Source organism: Phacochoerus africanus, chromosome 8 (genome assembly GCF_016906955.1).
Source record: "Phacochoerus africanus isolate WHEZ1 chromosome 8, ROS_Pafr_v1, whole genome shotgun sequence".
NCBI classification, from domain to species: domain Eukaryota; kingdom Metazoa; phylum Chordata; class Mammalia; order Artiodactyla; family Suidae; genus Phacochoerus; species Phacochoerus africanus.
In genome coordinates, this window is record NC_062551.1 from 144,864,059 (window position 1) to 144,879,338 (window position 15,280).

Here is a 15,280-nt window from a genome sequence, read left to right on the forward strand (position 1 = left end):
CAAAAAAAAAAAAAAAAAAAAGCCCACAATATGCTCCCTACAAGAGACTCACCTTAGGAAAGGACACATATAAATTGAAGAAATGGGAGACATAGAAATGTGTCCATGCCCAGGAGCCCCACAGGGCCCTGCTTGGTTTCATAAGCAGTAAAACTCTAGTCCCAGAAGTCTGTAATTATTTCCTTCACCCCTGTGAGTTGTTCTGTTTTAGCTCCTCCTCAGGGCTTTGACATTGGGCCTCTCTTCATTTCTGGCAAATGGGGTTGGTCTTTCTTGCTTTTGTCTCGGCTATGTATATTAAACAAACTAAAAAAAAAACACAAAAAACAAAAAAACATTCAGAATTTCTATGTCTTTGGAGTTAGAGACAGCTTCTAAATCAGCTGCTAGGTTATTATCAGGAAATGTCTACCTGCAATGGAGGGGATATTTTTATTGCCCCCTCCTCCAATTCATATTTTATAGCCATAATCTACCCAGTGTGATGGATTTTAAAGGTAGGCCTTTGGGAAAGTAGGTTTGGATGAGGTCATGGGGGTAGAGCCCCCATGATGGGATTGGTGCCTTCATAAGGGTTTGAACAGATCTAAGTTCTGGCTTGACATTATGAAGAAACCAAGAAAGCTCTCACCGGAATCTGATCATGCTGTCACCCTGATTTCAAACGTCCAGCCTCCAGAATTGTGAGAAAAAAATATATTGTTATTTAATCCAGTCTCTGGAATTCTTGTTATAGCGCTCCAGACTAAGACACCTTCTGACCACCACCCCTTTATCCACAGTTGTTCCTATTGCTTTTCCCAGTACTCAAATGTAGATATAGTTGGCAGATCTTTTTTTTTTTTTTTGAGAACTTCCTTGTTTCTTTTCATATTCTTTCACCATTGGTGTATTAATATTCTGCTGCTGGGGAGTTCCTGTCGTGGTGCAGCAGAAACGAATCCGACTAGGAACCATGAGGTTGTGGGTTCGATCCCTGGCCTCGCTCATTGGGATAAGGATCTGGCATTGCCTTGAGCTGTGGTGTACATCGCAGACATGGCTCAGATCAGATGTTGCTGCAGCTGGGGTGTAAGCTGGCAGCTGTAGCTCGATTGGACCCCTGACTGGGAACCTCCATATGCCTTGGGTGTGGCCCCAAAAAGCAAAAATAAATAAATAAATAAATAAATAATACAAATTTTAAAAAGTAAAAAAAAAAAATTCTACTGCTGCATCACAAATTGCCACATAATTAGCACTTTAAAACAGCATATATTTGTTATAGTTTTGCTGAGTCAGGAGTCTGAGCACAACTCAGCTGGTTCTCTGCTCAGGTCTCACAAAGCTGCAGCCAAGATCTCTCTCAGGGCTGTGACATTATCTGAAGCATGCCATCCTCTTCCAAGCTCACATGGTTGTTGGAAGATTTCATTTCTATGTAGCTGTAGATCTCTTGGTGGCTTGCTCCTTCAAGGCCAACACAAAAATCCCTTTGAATTCAGGGAGATCCCCAGTCCCTCTTTTAAAGGGCTCATCTGATTAGATCAGACCCATCCAAGATAATCTCCTTTTTAATTGACTCACCTGCTTTGGGACCTTAATTTTAGCCACAAAATACCTTCACCTTTGCCACATAAGCTATCATAATTACAGCAGAGAGCTCCTGTCACTTCTACCATTTTCCATTGGTTAGAAATAGGTCACAGGTTCTACCCACACTCAAGGAAAGAAGATTACACAAAAGTATGAACACAAGAGAGTGGGAATCATGGGGCTATCCTAGAATCCAGGGGTTGCCCTGGGTAATCTCATACTTAGATACTACTTGAAATTCATACTTTAGCAGGAATGAATATCAAATGTGTATCCCAATTTCAGTTTCTTTTTCAACAAGCTTTTCAACCATCTAATGAGCATCTCTGCCTCTGGGGCCTATTAACATTTCAAACTCAGTACAGTGAACTTTGATCAATGATGTATCTACTGATTCTCACATAAGGAAATAATTGTTTGGGCTCGTAATTTTAATTTAGCCTTTAAAGGCATGAATTTCCTCTGCATGTACCCATACCACAAGCTGATCTTTTTTTTTTTTTTTTTTAAACTGTTAGGGCTAGTACATTAAAAAGTTGAGTTTCATTTGCTAGGCACTCAGCCAGGTTAACTACTAAGTCACTTGCTGCTACAGAGCAGTGTCTCAGGATTCAAATATGCTTCAGCATCCTTAGAAATTACACATTATGCAGCATTCCCACTATGGCACAATGGGATCAGTGGCATCTTGGGAGTGCTTGATTTGATTGGGAGGTTTGATTCCTGGCCTGAGCACCAAGTGTTAAGGATCTGGCGTTGCCGCAGGTGCAGCTTAGGTCACAATTATGGCTCAGATCTGATCCCTGACCCAGGAACTCCATCACCACAGGGCGGCCAAAAAGGAGAAAATAAATAAATAAAATTAAAAAAGAAATGAGACATCCTCCTCCTCAGGAGTCTGAGGAGGAATGCTGTCCTTAGCTCTCTTTAGATTTTCAAAGAGGTGCATTACTGCATAAAACAGAGTTAATTTTGCTTTTCCTCTCCTCTTTACCTTTGGCTGGGTTGTTAGTTCCTTGAAAATGATAAACACTGGATATTCAGGTTGTTTCCTATCTTGGCTATTGTAAAGAGTGCTGCAATGAACACAGGGGTGCATGTATCTTTTTGAATTATAGTTTTATCTGGAAATATGCCCAGGAGTGAGATTGCTGGATCATATGGTAACGCTATCCTTAGCTTTGTAAGGAGCCTCCAAACTGTTTTCTATAGTGGCTGTACCAACCTACAGTCCTACCAATAGTATAGAAGTGTTCGCTTTTCTCCACATCCTCTCCAGCATGTGTTACGTGTAGATTTTTTTAATGATAGCCATTCTGACTACTGTGAGGTGGTACCTCATTATAGTTTTGATTTGTATTTCTCTAATAATTGTGATGTTGAACGTTTTTTCATGTGCCATTTATATTTCTTCTTTGCAGAAATGTCTATTTAGTTGCTCAATTTTTGATTGGGTTGTTTGTATGCTGTACATTTTAAGTATCTTGCAGTTTTATTTCTCAGTTCTACTTCAATAAAGCTAAGGGGGAAAAAGGAGATGTGTCGATAAGTAACCATAAGAGAGTCTGATAAATTCTGTGTAAGTGGCTATCTTATGAAATGAGGAGGCAGATCAGGGAAGCTTTCTGAGGGAAGATGCATGAGCCTAGTGTTTTGCACATAGAAGGCATATGTTAAAGTTATTTGAATGACTACATGGACGAGAGACTGGCTGGCTGATAATGTTCTTGGGTGGCTGTGGAGTAAGAACACTGAACCCTAACCTCTTGCTGTAGGTCCCTAGAACTTGGCAGAGACTGAGGGTAGTGAGGGTAGTGTTTATTACGAGAGGAGAGAGAAGATAGAAGCGGAGAAAGCACAGACAGGCTCTGGCAGTGGGGGTGGGGGGGGGTGGGGGGAGAGTGAGAGAGACAGAGAGACAGAGATGGACAAGAGCAAAAGAGGAAGAGAGTGACACATGCTTTGGAGGTGGTTTAAATCACTGTATGGGAGCAGTCCTTCCAGGCTTCCTCTGGCCCATCATCTTGCTTTGTCTGGCCTTGAGCCCACATTTGGCCTGACTCACAACTGCCCCTGTGTGTGCATCTTTTAGCCAGGATGGATTCTACTGCCAGAGTTTCTGGGAAGTTGACGGGAAGTACTATGGTCTGGTGCCCACCTTTCTCTGACCCCCCAGGAACCTTTACTGGAGTACGTAGTTCCGGAGGTCTCTTTGACCTCAAGAATGAGAAATAGGTAGTCTCTATCTTTTATCCAAGCAGGATAAAAGCTCTGCTCTTCCTTGCTCCTGCTATAATCTTTATCTTCAAGGTATCTGTCCACAAGGAACAGATTATACTTGCTCAGCCTAGGACCCATCTGTCTCCTACGTCAGTAAGATGGGAGGGGTCTTCTTGGGAGAGGACAAAGGAACACATGTTTAGGGAAGGAGAGTTATCCTGAAGGGTATGGAGAACTACAATCATTGACCATTTTTAAGCCTTGAAATAGACAGGAGAATGACCTAGAGGAAGGAGAGAGTGGGTACTGTGTGAGCCGGGCAGACAGGTGCAGGGAATATGGAAATAAGAGACATTTAGGAATAGACTCCAAAATAGGACTTGACCAAGAGGTTATGGAATGTTACAGAGAAGAGGATATGAGGTAAGCTTTGGACATGATGAGTTTGATGGAGGATGTCTAGTAGGCAACAGGCTGTATAAGCCTGGAGCTTTGAAGAGAGAGCTAGCCGAAACATACAAATGTTGAAGTCATCAGCATGAATGTGGTCGTTGAAAACATGATAGTACATGAGATCATCCAGGGAGATTTTATAAAGTCCTTGGGACCCTTAGAAACACCAGTCTTGAAAGGATGTGAAAAAAAGAGTTAGATAAGAAGCAGAAAGATGTTGGCGAAAAACCAGGAAGAGAAAGAGGCCATGGAAACTAAGGGAGAAACTAGCTTAAAAAGGCAAGAAACAGGGAGTTCCCTTCGTGGCTTAGCGGTTAATGAACCTGACTAGGAGCCATGAGGATGCGGGTTTGATCCCTGGCCTAGCTCAGTGGGTTAAGGATCCAGCATTGCCATGGGCTGTGGTGTAGGTCACAGATGTGGCTCAGATCCCACGTTGCTGTGGTTTTGGCGTAGGCCGGCGGCTGTAGCTCCTATTTGACCCTAGCCTGGGAACTTCCATATGCTGTGGGTCGGCCCTAAAAAGAAAAAAAAAAAAAAAAAAAAAGGCAAAGAACTGTCCAAAATGATAAGTTCTGCTTCAGTGGAGTACTTTTAGTCATTAAATTCATTTGTAAAATATTTATTGGAAAATGATTCTGAGTTAGGTTCTAAACATTAAGAGTAGGAGCAATTCAGGAGTTCCTATTGTAGTGTAGCAGAAATGAATCTGACTAATATCTGTAAGGATGCAGATTTGATCCTTGGCCTTGCTCAGTGGGTCAGAGATCTGGCGTTGCTGTGAGCTGTAGTGTAGGTCACAGATGAGGCTCGTGTCTGGCATTGCTGTGGTTGTGGCGTAGGCCAGCAGCTGTAGCTCTGATTTGACCCCTAGCCTGGGAACTTCCATATGCTGCGAGTCAGGCCTAAAAAGAAAAAAAAAAAAAGAATTTGTTTTATACATATATAAAACAAATATGTGCAATGAAATATTTAAGGTGCTTGATCAAAATTTCCATAAGGTAAAAAACACCAGTATAAGAGAGACCAGTTCTACCTGTAGAGGGCAGGGGAAAAGAAAAGGATTCATTCAGAAAGTGACATACATGAAACTACTAATTAGATTTGGAATTAAGGAAGTTAGTTTTCTGTATAAGAGGAATTTTTTAGAGGTAAGGAAAAAAAAGTTAAATTGTACTTGGTAAGGAGCAAACGAAAAATAAATAAACAATAAATGTTGGAGTTCCCGTCGTGGCTCAGTGGTTAACGAATCCAACTAGGAACCATGAGGTTGCGGGTTCAGTCCCTGCCCTTGCTCAGTGGGTTAACGATCCGGCGTTGCCGTGAGCTGTGGTGTAGGTTGCAGACGCGGCTCGGATCCCGCATTGCTGTGGCTCTGGCGTAGGCCGGTGGCTACAGCTCCGATTCAACCCCTAGCCTGGGAACCTCCATATGCCGCGGGAGCGGCCCAAGAAATAGCAACAACAACAACAACAACAAAAAAAAGACAAAAGACAAAAAAAACAAAACAATAAATGTTAAGTCATTCTTTCAAGAAATTTGGCTCTGAGAAGAAGAAAAGTAATTTCCAATTCTGTCTCCTTCTCTCTCAGCTTTCTATGGCTTCTGCTTCTGGTGACTTCCGCCTGCATGTCTATATTAATTATGTTTTTTTATTTTCTGTATTTTATAATGCCTTGGTATTTTGGGGCCTTGCAGATCTGGGGAGAAACTACTCCTACTATGGCTAGTTAGTTCCTAAGATAATAAGTAACTTGCCTTTAAATGCTCTGTTCTTAGACAAACCAACTATCTTCGTCAACTCAGGCTAGTTTGAACAAAATACCATCAACTGGATGGCTGAGATAGTGATTTCTTAGAGTACTGGAGGCCGAGAAGGTCAAGACCAGATTTGTTTCTGAGCTCTTCTTGGCTTGTTTATGGCTACCTTCTTGTTGTGTGCTCACATGGGTTCCTTAGTGCATGCTTTTGGAAATCTCTCTCTTTCTCTCCCTTTTCCCCCCCATTTCTCTTCCTCCTCTCCCTCCTCCTTCTTCTTTGAAACTGTTTATTTTCAACCAATTCACACGTTAAGAGTTTGTGGAAGAACAGCTAAGACCATTGTGGTTGTTCCCATCCATACAGCGATCTGAGCAGGGGGAGCTGCAGACCAGTTTTCAGCGGCAGGCTGAGGGCTCTCTCCGCAGTTGGAACTGCTGGACAGGTGCAGAGGGCATCTGCATGCCTTCAGACCAGTCTGCCACCTCAGGCTGTGTAGCAGTGAACTCAGAAGCTGGAGCCGTCCATTTACCCTGAAATTCCTCCTTGGTCACAGCTTTCCCAGCTGCTGCCTGCTCCTCCTTTTTAACCTCTTTAGGATCTCTATAGAAGCAGAGATCAGGCATGACCTCCTGTGGGTGTTCACAGGAGATGGTACAAAGCATGCTCAGAACCTCCAGGGTGAGCATCATCATGTCCCATGCTCCCTTGTTGTTGCATGAGATAGCAATGTTCACATAACGCAGAGGAGAGTCTGTGTTACACGGAGCAATGGCAGGCGGGCGAATGTAAGAGGCCTCTAGGAGAGACTGGTGGGAAGCCCTGGGATTGGTAACCTCCAGAAGTCTTGGCTCCCGGAAAGCTGCCTAGATCTGGTTAGCGAAGGTTCCAGGAGGGAAGAAGCCAGTGGCAGCAGCAAACTTCAGCACAGCTCCTTGGCCAGTGTTCCTGGAGGATATGACACTGATATCAGCTGGGTTTTCCATAGCAGCAACGACATGAGCGGCCAACAGAAGCATCTTCCAGGTTCTCTTCAGGTTTATGATGTAGAGGCCATTACTTTTCCTTTTATAGATGTACTGTTCCACTTGGAAGTCAAGGTCAGTGCCACCTAAGTGGATTCCTGCTGCAAAGGACTTGAGATCCTCTTCCTTTATATGCAGGACATCAAGGGCTGTGGACAGCAACTGAAGACCACTCCTATAGCCCAGAGCCCACTGGACTTATTCAAACTTAGTCCTAAACTTGCTCAAACCTGCCTACTCTGCCTTGCCCGTTCCTTCACAGGAAAACTGCAAAAAAGTCTCCAGGCCATGCTCTCCTCTTGCTCCTTCTGCCTCCTAACCAGTCCTGGAACTTCCCTATGGCATGCTGTGCCTCCTTCTCTTGGGGACTGTGTGTGATAAAGCCTTTTGTCAATGGCATTGTCCTCTCCATGTCATCATCCGGTCATCTCTATAAGTTAAATACTGAATACAATCAAGATAGTGCCTCAAGGAGTTCCCATTGTGGTGCAGCCAAAACGAATCCAACTAGTATCCATGAGGATATGGGTTTGATTCCTGGCCTTGCTCAGTGGGGTATGGATTTGGCCTTGCTGCGAGCCATGGTGTAGGTCACACACGTGGCTCAGATCCCACTTTGCTGTGGCTGTGGTGTAGGCCTGCAGCTGTAGCTCCAATTCGACCCCTAGCCTGGGAAACTCCATATCCCTTTGGTTCCGCCCTGAAAAAAACAACAACAAAAAAACAAAAAAGAAAAAAAAAGGGCAGTGTCTCAGATTTCCTACTACTCATGAGAAAAGTTGTGATTGACTGTTAGTCATGATATTAGTTCCTTAGGGCTGCTGTAATGAAGTACCACAAATAAGGTGACCTAAACAAGAGAAATTTATTCTCTCACTGGAGGCTAGAAGTCTGAAGTCAAGACAGACTGTGCTCCTTCCGAAGGCTGAAGGGAAGAATCTTTCTTTGCCTCTTTCTTTCTACTGGTGGCTCCCAGCAGTCCTTGGAATTCCATGGCTGTGACACCATCCAGTTTCTGCCTATATCTTCACATGACATGAATGGTGCCTTATAAGGACACTAGTCATTCAATTTAGGGCCCACCCTAATCTGGTATGACCTAATTGTAACTTATTTCTGTCTGCAAAGACCCTTTCCCCAAATAAGGTCATATTGTAAAGTTCTGGATAGACAAGAATTTTGAAGAGACACGCTTCAACCCAGCATAGTCACTCTCCAAGCTGCTAGTAGGCACAGTGCCCACATCGGGCTGCTCACATACAGTGTTCCTGCTGCTGGCTGTGCTTATGTCCAACAATCCAACTTCCAAATGGAGTTTCCTATCTAATTTAAGCATACACGCATTCGGCGGAGGGGTGTTGGAAAATAAATGCCTTCAAAGCAATGATTCTCTAGAGAACATATATATATATTTTTTTGTCTTTTTGCTATTTCTTTGGGCCGCTCCTGCGGCATATGGAGGTTCCCAGGCTAGGGGTCCAATCGGAGCTGTAGCTGCCAGCCTACATCAGAGCCACAGCAACGCGGGATCCGAGCCACGTCTGCAACCTACACCACAGCTCAAGGCAACACCGGATGGTTAACCCACTGAGCAAGGGCAGGGACCGAACCCGCAACCTCATGGTTCCTAGTCAGATTCGTTAACCACTGCGCCATGACGGGAACTCCTAGAGAACATATTTTTAAGCCTTGCTTGTGCCCAGGTGTGCACACCTGCCTGTTGGAGAGGGTTAAGATTGGTGATGGGGCTTTTTGTTTAAGAGACAGCAGCACAGATTCTAAGAGACACCTGAGCACATCTTAGCTGACCAGCCTGTGTGTCCTGACAGTTGGAGCTCGCTGCAAAAGTCAGCTTCTGAGCAGCTGATTCTGGTTACCTCTTCCCATCCAAACCTAGCTGGCAAGAGACCAGACAAGACAGAATTTGCAAGACCAAGTCTGGAAGTCAAGAAAGCCCAGGTCTGTGAGCTTGGCATTTGGACTCTTTCCTTTCAGAGATGTCTGACAAATGTCCGACTGAGAAGCTCTGTGAAAAGTCCCTAGGGCTCTAGGGACAGAAAAAAAAAAAAAGAAAAAAAAAATGGAGGAACAAAATGATGGAGCTCAGAAAAGATTCCCTGGTACACTCTCCAGGTATTCAGTGGGGATCCTGAAGGGCTTCGTCCTGGGAGTAAATGGGAAAGGTAAATAGGCTTCATAAGAACTCCAGGCGAGGAGTTCCTGTTGTGGCTCAGTGGTTAATTAATCTGACTAGGAACCATGAGGTTGTGGGTTTGATTCCTGGCCTTGCTCAGTGGGCTAAGGATCCAGCATTGCCATGAGCTGTGGTGTAGGTTGGCCGCTACAGCTCTGACTGGACTCCTAGCCTGGGAACATCCATATGCAGCGGGAGCGGCCCTAGAAAAGTCAAAAAGACAAAGAAGAAGAAAAAAAAGAACTCCTGGCGAACTGCGCATTATTTTAATCTCAGATTGCATTAAGATGATCTACCTCTGACCAAACTTCCTGCCAAAAGTAAAAGTCCAGAGCCTCAAATTGCCTTCATATTTCTTCATGTCTAGAATTCAATAGAAAAGAACGAAGCCTAAAAAAAAAAAAAAAAAAAGGAATTACGCCTACAAAAACAATATTTGACCTAAACCAGAAAGAAAATATGAAGAGAGCCACAGGAGTCACAAATACTGGAGTTTTTAGAAATGATTTTAAAATAACTCAGAAAGTGTTTAAGAAATTAAATAACAAGATGGAAAATTTTGTCAGAGAACTAAAAATGTTGAAAATGAGTCAAATAGAAGTTATAGAACTGAAAAATAAAAAGTAAGCACTGAATGGATTGATTTAATAGTAGACTTGATGCAGCTAAAGAGAAGATAAAATTGTATATAGGACAGAATAAAATATCCAGACTGAAACAGGGAGAGACAAAAGATGACAGGTACGTACGGGCATAATAAAAAGGTCTAACATACATGTGGCTGGAGCCCATTGAGAGAGAAGGCAAATAGGATGGAATCCAGGCTATATAAAGAGCTCCTACCAGCGGACAGCTCAAAAGAAAGATGGGCAAGAGCCTTGAAGGCATTTTTACAAAAAAGTAGCTTATGGGCTGAATTGTGCTCCCCTCAATTCATAGGTTGAAGTCTTAATCCCCAAAACCACAGAATGTGACAGTATTTGGAGAGAGACTCTTTAAAAAGTAAAAGTAATTAAGTTAAAATGAGGTCATTAAGATGGGTCCTAATCCAACTGACTAGTATCCTTATAAGAAGAGATTAGGACACAGATATATACAGAGGGATGACCATGTAGAGACAGGGACAGCACAGCCAATTACCAAAGAGAGAGGCCTCATGAGAAACTAACCCTGCTAACACTTAAGCCACCTAGTCTGAGGTATTCTGTTAGGGTGGCCCTAGCTGGCTAATATAGAAAGTATTTGTGAAGCCAATGAATACACAAAAAGTTGTTCTCTTTTGTTAATTATCAGGGAAAGGCAGATGAAACCACAGTGCAATTAAACCACCACTCACCCATCAGAATGGCTAAAATTTAAATATCTGACCATGCCAAAAGTGTTAGCTATTACGGAAATTGTCAACTCAGGTAATAGATATTTGGAAAACAATGTCCCCAGCATTGCACTAGAGAAAGGGTCCATAAACAAGGCAGACACTGTCCCTACCCTCCTTGAATGGTGGTCCGGGAGAGGAGACAGACAACCACATTAGTTAATAGAGAAAATATGTACTAAGTGCTATGCTTATGAAAGTGTGATGCCTTGGGACCCACAGCAAGGATATCTAGCCTAATATGGGAATAAAATCAGTGGCAATGAAGAACAGGGGTAAGCATTTCAGGGCTCTTCTTAATGAGAGTCACGCTGAGATAGTGGGCTCTACAAGCAGTCTAGTAACTACTGTTATTTCAGGAAGATGATTTTCAAATAAATGTCCAACGTTTATTCAAAGATGAGGCTGAATCTCTTTGGGGGAAGAGCAGAGAAAGACGTCAGGGTTTGCCTCAGCCTCTCCCCTTCGGCTCGCAGCAATCCTTCTGTAGCCCTGAATCGTCAAGCCAGAAGCCTGCAATCAAGGCTGGCTTCATGGATGTGTGATCTTAGAAGAGTCCTGTGCTTCACTTAATGCTCTGTTGTCACCGATTCTTGAAATTCTTATTTACTTTTTGAATAAGGAGCGCCAATTCATTTTGCATCGAGCTCCCTAATGTATACGTAGGGATAATTATACTTGTGGTCCTTAGCCGTAGTTTAGTATGCTCCTTGGAAGTTTCATATGGCCAGGATTATAGTGAAATGCAGGCTCTCTAGGCCTACGCCAAAGCTCCTGAATCAGTATTTGCATTTTAGAAGTTCCCTGACAATTTAATGCACATTTAAGTGGGAGACGTGTTCATTGTCAACCTCATCCCCTACAGGTGCGGAAAGTGGCGTTAACCCCACCTCCGACTCTAGGCCATGTGACTTGGTCTGGCCAATGAGAGCATTGCATTCCCCTGCAACATGATTAATTAGCTCCGAGAGACTCCAGCTACGCAGGCTTTTTCCAGTCACCCCAAATACTGGAATTTGTCGAGAAACCACTCAGCTGAGGCCATCTCTTTTCCCTGGCACTGCCAGCAGTAAGAGTGACCCGATCATGGACACCACGTCAAGCCTGAAAATGAAACCAGCATTGCAGAAGGACAAGCCAAGAGATGGGGGAAAAACTGAGTGTTGATGGCATTGCCTTAGCTCTTCGGTTAAGAGGTATTTGAAGTTAAATCTATTTTTGGATTTTTTTTTTTAAAGTACCTGATGCAATAAGTTCTTATTTTCATTTAAGTTCATTTGAGTCAGATTTTCTGCTCTTGGTACCAGAAGAGACTGAAGAATACTTGTTTACATAAGTTGATCCTCAGAGGTAGAGAGATGTTTTATTGTAATTGTGTGTACTCACCAATAGATACACTTTTTGCTTGAACTCTCCAGTTTGGTAATCAAGTTGCAGAAATTCACTGGATAATTACCAAATTTCCACTTTGTTTTACTTTAAATGACACCAGTCCTGGATCAAAAATATTTCCTCTTAGTGCTTTTCTGCTGTTTCAAAACATGCTATTCATTGGTAGCGCTTAATGGAGGACTGGTCAATTCCGATGTGTACTAACTGGTTTTTTTCTGGGGTGTAACCTCCTTAGGTGGTTCACTGAGCCAACAATGCTAAGAATGAAAAGCTCCCATTTTCACATCACCAATACATGGCTAAAAGCATTTTCTGAACCAAAGGCTGCCCTTTCCCTCATGTTTACTATCTCCTTTAACTGTAGCTTAAGTTCCATTATCTCAAGGAAATGATTAACCAAGCTTTTTTCTTTAATACAGCATGAGTCCTTTTTTCCTTTCATGCCTTCCAAACTGTGTTTTACTTGTCTCTGGTTACCTGGTAGGAGGCTCCATGTCCCGCATAAAGTATTTTGTTGATTTGCCCTGTTGAATTCTGTTAAGTCTACATACATTCATAAGCAGGCTAAAATTTATTAAAGTTTGTTACAAATCTAACTTGAATATAGACCATTAGAGATAGAAAGGACTGAAAGATACTGTAGCTGAACCCTTTTATTGTTCTGTCTCTTACTGTCTCTTTCTCCCTCTGTTTCTCTGTCTCTAAGAAATAGAACATTCTAGATATAACTAAAGCCCATCCCACCCTTCCCTTCCGGCTAGAGATAGGCTCTCTGATAAAGTTGGTGTATATCAACCCAGTGTATGTTTTTGCACTTTTATGGTCTATTTTAGTGTCTGAAAATTTGCTAAATGGAATCATATTAATAGGGATCCTTCTGCAGTGTGCTTTTTTCCCCACTCACTTTTATTATTTATTTATTTATTGTTTTTTTAGGGCTGCATATAGAGGTTCCCAGGCAGAGGGGTTGAATCAGAGCTGTAGCTGCTGGCCTATGCCATAGCCACAGCAATGCCAGATCCAAGCTGTGTCTGTGACCTACACTACAGCTCACAGCCATGCTGGATCCTTAACTCACTGAGCGAGGCCAGGGCTTGAACCTGCATCCTCATGGATGCTAGTCAGATTTGTTTCTGCTGAGCCGTGATGGGAACTCCCTCACTCACTTTTATATTCTTGAATTTATCCCTGTTGAAATATGGATCAGCTCTGGGACAAGCTTGCATGTGAGTACAAAGAAGCTTGTATACAGCTGCTCACTTGCAGCTCTGTTTATGATGAAAAAGTCAAAACTACCCAATGTCGGGGAATGGATGAGCCGAAGTTTATGCGTATAATGGAATGCCAATCCATAGTTAAACACATAGCTTCTGTATTTTATATCACCCAGAAACATTATGTTGAAATGGCAAGTGTTACGCAGAGGAGTAATGGGAAATCTGAGCCTGAACCTGGAACTCCTGGGTGCAAACCTAGTGCTCTTTTTCAATTAATCTTATGTATTTTTTCTGTCAAATCATTTTATTGGAGTGCAATTAATTTACGATGTTGTATTACTTTCAAGCATAAAGCAAAATCATTCCATTATACATATATATTCTTTTTAGATTCTTTTATAGATTATTATAAGATTGAGTATAGTTTCCTATGCTCTGCAGTAGGTCCTTGTTGTTTACCTATTTTATATATAATAGTGTGTATGTTAATCCCAAACTCCTAATTTATCTTAAATTAACTTTATATTTTTAAATAATTTCAAACTCACAGAAAAAGTGTGAAGATAACACATAGAAAGAATTCCCATGTACCTTTACCGGATATTTTTAACATGTCACTTTTGTTTTATTCTCTTTCATTCTGTCTCTCGAGATCCAATTTCTTCGCTAACCTGTCTGAGAGAGGTTACTTGCATATATTATTGCCCTTTAGCTATCATTCGCCAATGTATTTTCATACAAATAAAGGTATATTTTTAAGTATTCACAGTGCAGGTATCAAATGCAGGAAAATTTAACATTGATAGAGCATGTGAAATACAAACCACATCCCATATTAAAATTGTGTTGAATGTCCCCATCATAATTTTGATTGCAAATCTTCCCTCAAATTTGCCAGGAGCAAATAGGATAGGATTCAGTCCAGGAGCATGTGTTGGCTTTGGTGGTCAAGCTTAGTTTTTAAATGCTGTGTTATTGCTGAATCAGAACGTGTTTCACAGGTGTGCCTTTTGTAGTTGCTCTGTTACACACACCTGCTGTCTTTCACATAGTGTAATTGCTGTCCTGTTGGTGCTGTGTGTATTATTACTCCCAAGAAGAAAAGACCAGTCTTGGGTGGCAAATACTAAAGCAATAGCTGAGAAAGTGCCCACAGGGCACAGTGCTGCATTAGGCACATGGTGGGAGTCAGGCGACCTACATTCAAAAAATCTCACAAGCCAGGTGACCCTGGCGCAATGCATGAGCTCTGACTCCGTTTCCTCAGCTGTAAAATGGTGATAAGACCTCCCACGTTGTTGGCCAGTTAAATAATGTTTAGAAGGGCCCAGGATGAAGTATAGAACTCGTTTAGAGCAGATGCCTTTTTTTTTTTTTTTTGAGTTTGTGCACTGAGATTTAGTTTCTCTCAAGTTTGTGTTAAGGGTTATGACACCTAGTAGCCCTTAAGCCTGTTCACAGTAGTTGGGGGAGGTGACATCTAAGTCACCTGGTTTCTGCACAAACACAGATAGAGTGCTTTCTCTTTTACATGTTATACCACATAAAACTTGGTACTGTGCGAAAGATTTTTGTTTACGTCGTCAGAAAAAAAGGTAATTTGCATCAGTTCGCTTGAACACTTGGTTAGCCATATACTTTATTCACATTCCGAAACTCAGTCACACGATGTATTTTCCTCTTCTCCGTGTGCAGTGTCTTTATCCAGGCATAATTGTTGAGACGGAAAGATGACAGTTACAAACATGTATGAAAACAAAAACACTTCATTTCTTTTTTGTTGTCGTCGGTGTCTTTTGTCTTTTTAGGTCTGCCCCCGCAGCATGCAGACGTTCCCAGGCTAGGGGTTGAACTGGAGCTGTAGCTGCCAGCCTACGCCACAGCCACAGCAATGCCAGGCCTGAACCATGTCTGCAACCTACACCACAGCTCAGCACTGTGGGATCCTTAACCCATTGAGTGAGGCCAGGAATGGAACCCACAACCTTGGGATTCCTAGTTGGATTCGTTTCCACTGCATTGCAATGGGAACTCCCTTTTTATCTACTTACCTATTTTTGAACAAAAGTCC

The 15,280-nt window shown here is 42.4% G+C and overlaps 1 protein-coding gene and 1 pseudogene across 1 annotated transcript in view; one reads left to right on the top strand and one right to left on the bottom strand.

Moving 5' to 3' along the window:
* Nucleotides 1-6,310: 6,310 nt before the first annotated feature.
* On the bottom strand, nt 6,311-12,486 carry LOC125133384 (40S ribosomal protein SA-like; annotated as a pseudogene).
* C8H1orf141 (chromosome 8 C1orf141 homolog) overlaps nt 11,474-15,280 on the top strand; it is a 185,593-nt gene continuing 181,786 nt past the window's right edge. Inside the window, exon 1 of the mRNA XM_047788720.1 lies at nt 11,474-11,796. The gene's annotated coding sequence lies outside the window, so the exon portion shown is untranslated. The remainder of the gene's footprint in view (nt 11,797-15,280) is intronic.